We start from the raw sequence: 13,673 nt of genomic DNA, 5'->3' as shown, positions 1-13,673 counted from the left end.
CTAGAATGGACTGTGTACACAAGCTCCAGGGCCTACTTTTATGTCTGCCAAGAAAGGGTAGGCTGATATTAATGTGCCCAAATTTCTAAGTTATGGAATTTCAAAACAAGACTTAAAATATTTCCACCCAAACTGTGGCGCTACAGGTAAAAACTCATGCTGATCTAAAATTCCAGAGTTATTGATGCTATATTTCACATTCTGAGCAGCAGAATTGTCATGCTGTGTATATTCAGAGTGCCCCAGGGAACAATCCAGATGTAGAGAGGGTCCTTTAGTTAATGGAACTAATATGGAACAGGGCCCTTCAGGTAACTTAGAACATGTATCTATGTCTCAGATGGAGAGGGAGTCAGTTAACCAAGACTATGCATCTGTATCTACTATATATATATATGCATCTGTATCTACTATAGAGATACTCAGTTAACCTAGAGCATGCATCTGTATCTACCATGGAGAGGGACTGTTAGCTAAAAGCATGCATCTATGTCTACTGTAGAGAGAACCCTTTGGTTAAAAGAGAGTATGCATCATCTATGCATCTTAAAGACACAAGTTTTGTCCCCATTGTCAGAAATCTCTAATATCAGAATTTTGTGGGTTTTTTTTACAATAGAGATAAATGACTTTCTACTATTTTGGGATATTTGAGGTGCCAGTGGGTAGATGCAGTGGGAGGGAGTGATGAGTAAGTCTTGAAGAGAAAGTTGAGAAGAGTTTCTCAATTGGTAAAGTTGAGCTGGGCTGTGTAGGGAGATAAGCCACCATGAATATGCTCACAGACCCAGGAGCAGATCGGAACAGAGGGACACTTGGGGACAAACGGCCACTGCCAAACTCTACTCCCTGTCAGTTTCAAAGGTTCATTCCAGAAACCTGGGTCTTCATAAGATGGCAGGGGCCACAGGATACAGTTCCCCTACCTGTGTTTTTAAAAATCTCATCATCTATGAGTTCAAACAGCCAGACACACACACACACACACACACATACACACACACACACACACACACACACACACACATACACACACAAAAGTCACTTGAATGACGAACTTCTTTGTTTCCTTAATTAGATATAAATTCATTTATCAGCTGCCCAAATAAAGCATGAAGGAATATTAAAAGCTACTTTCAATTAGCCTAGTTTGAGTTAAGGTTTTTTTTTTTTTTGTATTTTTTAATTAAAGCACACTAGAGAATTTTAATCAGCTAAGGAGTAGCATAGCTTTCAATTAAAAGCTAACAAGAATAAGCCAATCTCATCCCAAGTCAGTCTTACCTGTACCACTTGCATTTCAGCTCCGACTACACACTACTGTCAACAAGTCAGGAAACACGCCTCATGCACACAACAGGCCAGACTCCCTGGAAGCTTTGCACTCCAGAAGCAGAGGACCCACATGTGGTCATTTCAACACTATCTGGACACTATGTAGCCAGTAATTCTGTACAGCACAGTCCAGCTGGGCCATCTTTGATCCAGAAATCTGAATTGCTCCAAAATCGTCAAGGTCCTGAGCACCTGCCCAAGGCTAACCTGACCTCAGGTGATGGGATGCAGTCAAATAAATGCAGGGTGTTAAAAATCAACCACAGAGGTGCTTAAGGTGCAGATGAAACATTAGTGAATGTTGTGTTGAGACCTGGGACCCTTCCACAAGATACTGCACCATGAATATGTAAAAATCTTAAAAAAAAAAAAAAAAAGTGCTTCTGTTCCAAGCCTCCTGGGAACTAGGGGGAGTCTCGAAGACCTGACACTGGGCTAGGAATAAGAGTTGTCACATCCATGTCGGGTGTCATACACTTCGACACATTGGATTCCCACACCCATGCAATATACAAGTGGGAAGCACAATGTGCAGACAGGTGTTTTGCTTGGAATTATCAAAGATGCGTTCACTGGGAATGCCTCCTGTTCATATAAAGGAAGGGAAAGTGTTGGAATCTTCAGAGACGTGGTGAAGGCTGCCTACAAAAAAAGGCAAAGGCACAGGGCCTCTCAGCTCAAACAGCCTCTGAATAGATGAGCAGGGAGGGAAGGGGAAGATGGAAGAGGTCCAGCATCCTCTGGACTCACTGCCCCCAACCAGACAGTGCCACTGTGTGTGAGAGGTACTACACAGGACACTCACACAGGACCCGGCACTCTCCTGTGCTCAGCGACAGAATGGCTTGTAGCCAGAGGGTCAGTGTACAGTTAACTCCTTCATAGTTACAGGAATTCCACAATTGGAAAGCCAACAACTTCCCTTGGGAGAGAAACCAAGAGAAAAGAGATCCATCAAAAGAAATGAAGCCAAATAAGCAAAATTTAAAACTCAGCTCCCATCATTGTGAGGAAGACCGGGAGAGGGCATTCAGGGGAGTTATTAGGGACCAGGGTCAGCTGAGAGGACGTCTATGGTTTAATCTCTCTTTTTGCTGTTTTCTGACATGGTGAATACAAACCAAATCTTTATAAAGAGAACTCAGATGTGAACAGGTTCCCTACCTCAGGGCATCCCGTGGGTAAAACCGATTCACTGTTTTTACAGGGATAATTTTCTGGGTGGGTTTCAAAGCTATGTGCAGTAGATAAGGAAGACTCAGGATCCTGGGTTTGTGGTGAGTCCCCAGGCAACAGACTCTGATTGTTGTGGTCCCCGTGAGAGGTACTTCCATACCTGCACAGGCATGAAGTGACTGTCATACCATGTGTCTCCCTGAGAAAGGACCTCTTAAGGCTGAGAGTATCTGGACTTTCGGAGGAGGGAGGCTAAGATGAGTCTCAGGCCTGGAGATTATTTTCTTTGCTTTGTAACATAAGACTGCAGGTGACCCATACATAAACAAGAATAGTGCTCCTCACAACCTCAGAATCCCACTAAGCAACAAATAGATAAGAAGTGTTCACCTGGCCTATGCTGGAGATCACTGAAAAAGGCATGCACATACATCCATGCATACATACATACACTCACACAATACATGGATGCACACATGCATACACGCATGCACACATGCATGAAGACAGGCATGCAAGCACATACAAAAAGGTCCAGTAAGGCAAAAGACAGCATGCTTGGACAAAGTAATGAAGAATGCAGACAAAAGACAGGAAGCGAGACAGACAGACATGAGGAAGGCTAAGCATACCAAGAAGGAAGCACTCTGCTGATAAACTGCCTATTCAACAGTCAAGGGGGAAATATGGTCATGTGCAAAACTCAGCCTCCTTAAAATGCAAGCAGGGTGTATGTTCTGGAGAGACCCAGTGGCAGGCAATAAGTTAGTGTGAGGATGTGCCCTCCCTGTCCCCACTGTGGGCCTTTATAACAAAAGTTCTATAGACGTGGTCTCTTTATAATGTCCCCCGAAGAGACTCATGCATCCTACTGATTGGTTCAATAAGCCTGTCCAGGTGGGTCCAAGGGCCTCACCCCTGCTTTAACTCAGCTGTCACAGCTCAGGGAAAGCAGTTGGTAGGAGCTCTCCAGGCTGCCAGGAAAATACGACCCATTTGCCATGATGCAGAATTAGGCAACTCAGCTAGCAGAAGAAACTTCTCGCTGTGGAGTGCTGGCAACTCTGTCATGCAGAGACATTTGGAATTACCCGGGCAACAAGCAGGCAACTCAGACCCCAGAATGCCTGCTAGCCCAGGGCTGTGCACATGAAAGGTTTCGGAAGTGTTTTTCCCCTGAAGAGTGCAGCTTATTGTGTTTGTGATGCTGAACGAAGCCACCAGTTTGGTTTTGGCACAGGGGTGACTTCAGCAATTGGGAAGGCGGGAGCACGTGAGCATGGCTGTGAGTAACTGGGTTACTGGTCACACACCACGGAGCGCTAAATGGACAAATAAGAGCTAGGAAAGAAACAAGGTAAACTCCTTTGTAAGCAATTGGCTTCTGAATCCTCAGTCCGAGGCAAATATCATAACAGATTTAGAATCACGCTGTACCAAAAACAAGCGGCCCTGGAGAGTAAGTTTGTACATGCCTCTAGCTCACTCCAGGGAGATTAGTTGGAAATTAAACATGTTCTTATTTACTGTCAGTTTGCTTTCTGTTGCTGTGGTAAGCACTATGACCAAAAGAAATGTGGGGAAGAAGAGGGCTTATTCCAGCTTGCATGTTACTCTCTGTCACCAAGGGAAGCAGGACAGGAATCTAGAGGCAGGAACTACTCCCCGTGGTTTGCTCAGCCTGCTTCTTAACCAGCCCAAGACCATTGGCCCAGGGGTGGTACCAATGGGCTAGGCCCTCTTACTTTGATCATTAATTAAGAAAATGTTACCAGGCCTAGTGGTGCATGCCTTTAATCCCAGCACTAAGGAGGCAAAGGCAGAAAGATTTCTGAGTTCGTGGTGAGCCTAGTCTATAGAGCAAGTTCTACCACAGCCAGGACTACACAGAGAAACTCAGAAGAAGAAGAAAGGAAGAAGGAAGGAGGAGGAAGAGGAGGAGGAAGAAGGAAGGGGAGGGGAGGGGCTAGAGGAGAGGGAGAGGGAGAGGAGAGAGGGAGCGGGGAGAGAGAGAGGAGAGAGACGGGGAGAGAGGGGGAGAGAGGGAGAGAGAGAGGGAGAGAGAGAGGGAGAGAGAGGGAGAGAGAGAGGGAGGAGAGGAAGAGAGGGAAAGGGGAGGGGGAGGGGAAGGGGAGGGGGAGGGGGAGAGGGGAGGGGGAGGGGGAGGGGGAGAGGGAGAGGGAGAGGGAGGGGGAGGGGAGAAAATGCCCAGGTGCCTTGCCCGCAGGCCAATCTAATGGAGGCACTTCTTCAACTGAGGGTGCTCCCTCTTCCCAGGTGTGCCAAGTTGACAGCTGAAGCCAGCCAGGACATCTATGAACTTTATAAAGAGTAGTTAAACTTCTGAAGTAGCTCCTAGAAGGGAAAGTTTCATTCGCATCCAAATACAAGAGGGAATCTGTACAAATCAAAACTCTTGAAGAACATTTTGAACACAGAATCTGTAGCAAGCAAGAAAGGAGGTATTTTACAGGCTATTTTTTTTTTCATAGACAGCTCACCTCCTAGTACCAACATGAACACACTGGTTCCAGAAGTTTCCTAAACGCTGCCCTCAGACAAGGTCAGCACCATTCCTCCTGCAGGCATGAGGGTCCTGCCCCTGCCAACTGTCAGTCAGTAAGGAAGGAAGAGGGTCCAGACAGGGTGAGTCACTGAATCCGAACTTTGCAGAGTGGTAGGCTAGTTTTGTCTCTGTAAGCCATGTCAGTCAATAAAGTTTGACTGTTTTTAAAAAAAAATGTGGTAGATGCTGTAGAGATCCACTTAAGGAAATTATGAAAAGAGAAGAGTCAGGAATGTCATTGTTTAACTTGATGAAAGAGAACTCTTTTTAGCATCTGAGGCATTAGAAATTAGACCCAGAGCCTTGTCTGTGCTGAGCTAGTGTGCTGATGATGAGCCATATCGTCCCATATCTGAAGAAAAGGTGTTGCAAACTGTCAAAGGCTGCTGTTCTATCATGCATCTGCACACAGTGGGAACTGTTCCCATGATCACCTTCTGCACACAGCGGGAACTGTTCCCATGATCACCTTCTGCACACAGTGGGAACTGTTCCCATGATCACCTTCTGCACACAGTGGGAACTGTTCCCATGATCACCTTCTGCACACAGTGGGAACTGTTCCCATGATCACCTTCTGCACACAGTGGGAACTGTTCCCATGATCACCTTCTGCACACAGTGGGAACTGTTCCCATGATCACCTTCTGCACACAGTGGGAACTGTTCCCATGATCACCTTCTGCACACAGTGGGAACTGTTCCCATGATCACCTTCTACACACAGTGGAAACTGTTCCCATGACCTTCTGTACACTCCTGCACCCTGCTCTATTTTTCTTTACAAGATTCAAATTCATAATTACATGTGCAGGTAGAGAAAGAGATGTTTGTTTTGGTATGGTAAATAGCCATCTCCTAGCGCATAGGATACACATATTACTACCTCATGAGTGAAGGTGATGCTGAGGTAGTGGACCCCAGATGCTTGTCTGTCATTCACTGACCTTGTCAAATGGAAAAGTTTACATGTGCAGACACACACATGCACACACATGCATATACACACACATGCACAGGCACATACATGCAGTCACGTGTGTGCACATACACAGATTGGGGGGGGGGCATGCATGAACATTCTCCACAAAGGTCTAACTATTCTGAGGAGAAAAGACAAATGCAAAACTAAAATTATCTCAACTTTCAAGTGGTAGAGAATTTTTTGAATTAAGTTCCATATTGCTGCAAAGGAGCCCACCAATATCGTGACTGACAGCGTTTCAGAAAGTTTTCACAGACTGACAGGAAGCCCTGTATTGCAGGAGTCTGCCAAAGCCCTGGGAATCTCTGGAACAGCAGCTGTTACCTGCTATAGATGCAGTACAGACTGAATGAGGACTTTGTCATCTGGGCAGCTTCTCACAGACCACTCACACGACCGGGGCACAGCGGAAGGATCCTAATGGATGTAGATGGAGCCCACTCTAGAGGCTGTTGTCTGTCTGAGATGTTAATGAACCCATCCTAGCTATGGTCATTGTCACTAAGTTAGTCCTACCATAGGTTTATCAGTCTGTCATATTCAGCCCACTTTGTGGATGACCCAACTGAGGCACAAAGAACTATGCACATTCCTCACAGGCATGAGGACAGCTCTAGGCTCGAAGCTAGCTGCTGGTGACCCAGGATGTCACATCCCACTGGCCTGCTCTCCTTGATGGCCAGGAACACCCATCAAGGTCAGTCAAACAACATCCCACTGCCTCTACTGTACCAGCTGCAGCTCAGAGGGGCTCTTCTCATTCCAATGCTCCCTGGATCCTGGATGTGACCACACACCCTAACCCTTGCCTGTATTTCTAAAGTGTTCTCAGGGCCCTGTAGTGTGAGCAGCATCATGACCAGAAGCCCAGCGACAAACCTCTGATGGAGGTGCCTGAAACACACCAGACTTTGAAAATGACCTACCTTATGTACAACACATAAAGAGGAAGCCCGTGCTGAGCTAGCACTAGGTGGATGGTGTATGGAACATCAGGTGCTAGCCAGCATTACAGGGTTAGAACACAAAGTCTTATGAGAGTCTATGCCCCTGTGACACAGCTCTCCTCACCCAAGTAGCAGCAAAGAAGGACAGACAGGGAGGGATGGAGGCATCAGCCCATGCCCTAGTCTTACCGAGGGGCCAGGCACCCTCCCAGATGGGTGCTGAGCCTTCATAGGGCAGCCACGGGGATTCTCAGTGCATGGTATTTACAATGTAAGCACCTAGCCAGAGCAGACGGCAAAATCAGAGCAGACGGCAAAATCTGGCTCGACTTTCCCACAGCCAACAAACAGCTTCTAAATGCATACCCTGTCTCTACCTCTTGAAACAAGAAAACACGATTTCAGCAAGTACTCTCCACAACCTTATATCCGTGGGGATTAGATTCTGTTCCCTCACACACCACCTCCTCTGTCAATGAAGTCTCTGCGAGGAATAGATCAGAATATCCAATGCTGGTGAGAGGGGCCAACCTAAAGCGGTATCTAACCAGAGTCTAAGGCTATGCCTTTTTCAAAGGATCTCAGCCCACTACTCAGAAAGTGGTTTTTATTTTGGTTGGTTGGTTTTTGATGTTTTTTAGCTTTATTTTATTTTATGTAGATGGGTGTTTTTTGCCTGTGTATGTGTTTGCACACCACTTACAGTGCCCATGAATGCCTGCCAGAGAGGGTGTATCCTCAGGAATTGGAGTTACAGATGGCTGTGGGTCACCTGACTGTAGGTACTGGGAATTGAACCCAGGTCCTCAGGAAGAGCAACACGTGTGTTTCTAACCTCTGAGCCAACTCCCCAGCCCACTCAGAAAGTGTTTTAACTCTTTCTTCTCAGAAGTGACTCTCCTCTTTTACTTTATAGCTGACTACACCAAGTACAGTGGCGAATCCAATCTGAATGCAAATAAGAGCTAAATTCCTTTTCAAGATGAAGAAGGAAGGAGAGAGAGAAGTAGAACAGGCACAAAAGTAACTGCATTTTCTAACCAGCCCTTGCCGTTGTGCTAAGCTCTGAGGGGAGAGAAGCAAGTGGCTCATCCCGTGCTCAGAACATCTTCCCTGCACTGGTCTTTTGAGTGAACACTTCATCTTTATAGTCTACCAGTGCTAATGTTATACAAACAAACGCAATGCTTTAAAATCATTTAAAGCATATACCATGAAACCTGAAACTTCATCACTTAAGCACTTGCTAGTCAAAATTGATAAACGGTAAGTTCGTCATCCCGAGGTTAGGTTGCCCACGCAACACCCACATCGCATAATAAGGTATGCATCGAGTTGCCTACCTAGCAATCTAAAATAGAATATTCAAACAACGGTGACAAATTGGCTGCCACACCGCAGGTGCTAGGCTCCGCCTAAAGTACAGCGTCCCCCCACAAACACTACATAAAGTTGATTATTAACCCTCAAGTTCTCTGCCCCCCCCCGGACTTTTGCAGCAAAGACTTATAGTGCATTGGATCTGGGCTAAAATTTACAGTCTGCAAAAGGAACATCCATGGCTACCTTTTTACCTTTATCCCAATCAAGACAGAGAGGGGCAGCATCGAGGTAAAGGACAGAGGTCTCTGGAAATGAGTGGTTCCCCTGGGATCACACACCATGGCTGAGAGAACCATGTTCACACCTCTAGTGGCCGAGGGAACCATGTTCCAACTCTCGGATATTCAAGCTGGCTGTCTCTGTCTCTGTCCCCCACACTCCCTTGTTTAGGGCTCTGTGAACTACCCACTTGCCGATCTGGAACTTTCCCATCCATTGCCTTAGTGTAAATGGTCAAACTCAAGCGCAATCTTATCTTGACCAGAGGTCATTCATACAGCCGTTCTCAACTGCAGCGCTCAGTACATTGGTAGGGAGCTATGAGAAGTGATCTGTGTCATAGCAGGCCAGCAATGTTCCCTCCCATGCATGTTACTCTTTTCCATTAGGGGACAAGAAATGCAGGCTTAATTACCATGAGGATTCTACATGCACAAGTATTTAGAAAGAAAAAAAAATCCTGATGCTTTTTGTTCATCCATTTTTTTAATGCTTTAAGTTACATGTTTCTGCTTGTGCATTGCCATTTTAGGTGGGACACCGAGTCTCCACAGATCTCTTACATTGCTAAATTGAAATAAGGAACAATTTTTACTGGTTCTTCATCCCTTAACTATTTCAATGTGTACCTCCACCTTTCTTCGATTTTTTAAAAGTAGGTGCACGTGTATGGGTTTGTGCACAAGCACAGATGCGTGCAGAGGTCAGAAGCAAAAGATCCACACGGAGCTGAAGTTACAAGTGGTTGGGAAACACGGTGATGTACATGCTGGGAACCTCTCTATGGTCTTCTGCAAGAACAGCACACACACCTAACCACTGAGCTATCTCTCCAGCCCCTAATACAACTCTTTATTCAGCAGATAGATATCAAGTAAACATACAAGACAATTCTTGGTGTATAAATATACAAGTTTTATGTTTTTAACTAAAAGGATTAGCAAATTTTAAAGGCTTACCCGGGTATATCCTGAACAGAAAAACAAAACAAAACAAAAATACAGTTAATAATTTTCACTTAAAAGGAAACTAAGTTAAAAAAAAAAATCCAGCCAAGCTCTTATCTCAAAACTTTGTAAAACTACAAACTACAGCTGCAGTGATGGTCTCATCTCCCTCATCTAGATTTCCCTCGAGCAGGGCTACATGTAACTGCGTCTAGATACTGAGGGATTCAAAGAACCCTCTGATAGGGCTTGCAACACTCTTGTTCCATTTGTATTTAAATACAATAAAGATCATTTGCTGAGATGGTTTAGACGCCCAGCAGAGAATAATACAAGGTACACTATGCTGCACTGAGTATCTTGGTATCCCCTGATCTTTTCTCCTTGGCTGTGTCTACGAGGTCTACGATGGGGTTGCCACCGCTCTTAGAATATACATGTCACATACCCAGCTGGTGTCACAGATGCAGGAAAGACTGTGCACGTCAGACAGTGGTCACCATTCCAGGTCCCTCAGGTCTTTGCCACAGTGCAGGCAAGCTAGCAAACCTTCCCAGCTGACCCAGGGGAGAGAAGCTAGGCTTTTCCATCTGGCCTGTGAAAAGCAGCAAGGAGGTGAGTGAGACACCAGGAGTCAGAGAGACTCCCTGCGAGGGGGACAGAGAGGGAAGGGACTGTGGCTAGGTAGGTAATAAAGGTAGAAGATTTCCAAAATATGTCCATCCTCATTCTCCTGACTTGAGACAGAAGCCTGGCATCTTTTGTCTTCCGCCGGGCCTCCTGCTGATGGAGCAGCTCAACAGGTTCAAGGCCTGATCAGGAAAGGTCGCACAACAACTGTGGAGCAAGCACAACTGTTTTCAATATGACCAAAGCTAAAGTAGGAAGACTTCAGAGGCTGGTCTTAAAGACAGACTACATTCTTTGGCTTCCCAAGTCTCATGCCTGCTCTGTGAAGGATCTTTCTCCTTATCTGTCTGTCTGTCTGTCTGTCTGTCTGTCTGTCTGCTGTGTGTGTGTTTCCTCACTCCCAATAAATGCCCCCTAAGCTGCTGGTTTTGTTTGCACTGTCTGCTGCTACCTGTTACGTTTCAGATTTTTCCTGCCTTTCGGAAAACAAACCCAACCAAGAGCCCCAGACTGTCTCCTTTCTAGGCTGTATCAGAGACACAGTCACCGTGAAAAACTTCAAAAGTCCAAAGACTTCTAAGAGGCAGGGGACAGTGCCACCACACATTTTGAAAGGTTTATTTCTGGAATAAGTTATAAGAAGCAGGTGAGCACTTCCGTCCCCTTGGAAGGCAGGGTCAGGGAGCCAAGCAGACAACTCTTGTGTCTGGAGGAGGTGAACATGGCCACAGGAGGCTAGAGGCACTCTGGTGAGGGCCTGAGACCATTTATTTGCTAGGCTTCAGGCTGAGGCACAGGTTCTCTTCTCAGCCCCTTCCAGCTCAGGATTCACCCACTTTGTACTGTCATAAAATAAAAGAGCTTCCAGCCTGCCTTGAACCCCAGCCTCAAATGTCACAGCTGTGCCCCCTGTGGTCCAAAGGGGCTGGACATCACCACACCTGTGTATCACCTGCTTGCTCTGCAGAGGCAAGAACTCAATATGACTCTGGAAGGCAGGTTCCAGGATGCCTCTTGATCATCTACCTCACCTAGACACAAGGGTATCCTTGGCCAGGCAGCAACTGCCACCCAGAAACTTCCTCTATCACAACCCCATACCAGACTACAAATGCAGCCTGTCCCTCTCTCTTGTCCTTCCTCAGATGCCTCAGGCTACTCCAACCTCCTGGCTCTTGCACTCCATCAATCAGATTGCAGGCTTACTGAAGTTATAAGGACTAGCTGCTCTCCACCACGTGGGCACATAAAAGGTATTCTACAGGAGCACACAGCCACATAAGCATGGAGATGCTGATCAAGAAAGCCTGATAACAGACAGGCTGGAGGGGCAGTGCTCCTCAGGTGCTGAGATGAGCCTAATCCCAAGGACCACTCAGTGTCATGACAACACATTTACTACAGAGACAACCTCAGGCATCCAGTACCCTGTGATGGTTCGTATATATTTGACCCACAGACTGGCATTGTTAGGAGGTGTGGCCTTGTTGGAGTAGGTGTGCCACTATGGGTGTGGGCTTTAAGGCCCTCATCCTAGCTGCCTGGAAGCAAGTCTCCTCATAGCAGCCTTCAGATAAAGATGTAGAACTCTCAGCTCCTTTTGCACCACCCCTGCCTGGATGCTGCCATGCTTCCAGCCTTGATGATAATGGACTGAACCTCTGAACCTGTAAGCCAGTCCCAATTAAATGTTGTCTTTATAGGAGTTGCCTTAGTCATGGTGTGTGTTTACAGAAGTAAAACACTGACTAAAACAACAAGCAAATGTCAAAGGACTCGATCTTTATAGCTGCTTGGCAGCTCTGCCCAGGCCTGGGGCATTCAGACACTCCCGAGTGGGAGAGCGCTCCTCTCGTGCACAGACTCTACCGCAGCATCCTGCTCCCACCCCCGTTGGTACGCTATCGCACATTTTTCAGTTGACATATGAAATTTTTATCACGAGCTTGAATGGTTGGGAATGAGGTATGTTCCCACATGTTTTCACAGCAAATATGGAGCTGAAGAGCAGTTCGTTCCATTTATGGAGTCTCTCTGCTGCACGCCTTCTTGGAAAGCCAATCTTCGATGTTAAGTCAAACAGCTGCATCAGAATGGCAAGCATAATTTCATAACTCTCACAATTTAAATACATTCCAAATTGCATGCCCGTGACAGTGTCTCACTTCTAGATCACAACACTCGGATAGATGAGTTGACTGGTAGAGACAAGGGTGGATGGACAGATGGACGAACAGACGCACAGATAGGAAGGTAGAAGGGAAGACCTGGAATTTGCTATGAGTTGGTTGGTTTAATAAAGTACTCTCCCTGTCTTGCTGCCCCTGGTCTTCCTGCTTCTCCCTTGAGGTCAGAAGCTCTCAAGATTGTCCCATGGCTCAGCACCCTGGGAGTTTCAGCACTTTAGAAAAAGGAGCCATATGGTACAATTCTGGATTGAACAAACTTCCCCCGGGACTAAGGAAAGGTCAGTTGTGAAATGGAGAGGAGATAAGCGAAATGAGCCACTTATCTTGAAATCAAGGAAAGTCAGAATTATGGATGCAGGGGGTGGGAAAGCAGGCTCCAGGGACTATAGGAAGAAGGAAATACATCCAGTGTTCAAGGCTTCCGTGAGGCAAAAGGAATGCCTCTCTCAAGGCCGCTGTTAATAGTATACATTTGGAAACTAGTAAAAGTAGATTTTTCAATACTGTTACCACAAATAAAACAACTGACGTGGAGGTGAGCTGGCAGAGATGTTTTCTAGCTCGATGTAAGCATCCCTGATGCACACGTCCATCAACACGTGACATCCTGCAACCCAGACACGGCTTTCCGCTGTCACTTACAAACAGAACCTAAAGTAAAAGCAGAAGCTGTCATTGCTGTAAGTTGTTATAGGGTGGATGCTGGAACAAGAGACAAGTAAAGAAGAAAGCTGTCATGAAGACTGAAGGGCATGGGCTCCTTGGCTGTGGCCTCTAAATATTCCATGTCCTGAAATTCCAGGGAACCTGGGCCTGACCTGAGTGAGCTCCTACCTCAGATTCTCCCCGGGCTCCCGCAGTGAGACCAAGGTGGCTTTCCCAAGCTCCTCCTCATACATTCCCTCCTCGCTAACAATGGCATGTCATGACAGTGGCAGACGTGGTACAGACACCATGTACTCAGTTGGGCCTGGAGAAACTTTTCTGGAAGGTCCGAGAAACCAATGGTGCTTCACTTCCAGAATCTTCAGAAGGGATAATAGTAACTATGAGCAAAAGAATAGGGCTGGGGAGATGGCTCAGCGGTTAAGAGTAGTGACTGCTCTTCTGAAGGTCCTGAGTTCAAATCCCAGCAACCACATGGTGGCTCACAACCATTCATAATGAGATCTGATGCCCTCTTCTGGTGTGTGTGAAGACAGCTACAGTGTACTTATTTATAATAATAAATAAATCTTTGGACGACCAGAGCAGGGGTTGACTATAGAGAGCACAGGTCCTAATTTTAATTTCCAA

General features: G+C 46.3%; 1 protein-coding gene and 1 long non-coding RNA gene across 10 annotated transcripts in view; both read right to left on the bottom strand.

Moving 5' to 3' along the window:
- Positions 1-13,673, bottom strand: part of Pde10a (phosphodiesterase 10A) — a 461,462-nt gene that overhangs the window by 155,610 nt on the left and 292,179 nt on the right. The window lies entirely within an intron of this gene.
- On the bottom strand, positions 4,989-10,000 carry Gm34321. Its single transcript, XR_385204.2, has 2 exons — positions 5,792-10,000; positions 4,989-5,756 (listed from the first exon to the last, which is right to left on the bottom strand). It is a non-coding gene; the product is annotated as a predicted gene, 34321 (long non-coding RNA).

The sequence above is a fragment of the Mus musculus genome, chromosome 17, assembly GCF_000001635.26.
Source record: "Mus musculus strain C57BL/6J chromosome 17, GRCm38.p6 C57BL/6J".
NCBI classification, from domain to species: domain Eukaryota; kingdom Metazoa; phylum Chordata; class Mammalia; order Rodentia; family Muridae; genus Mus; species Mus musculus.
The sequence above is the reverse complement of the archived record's forward strand: the minus strand, read 5'-3'. Positions and strand labels throughout refer to the sequence as shown.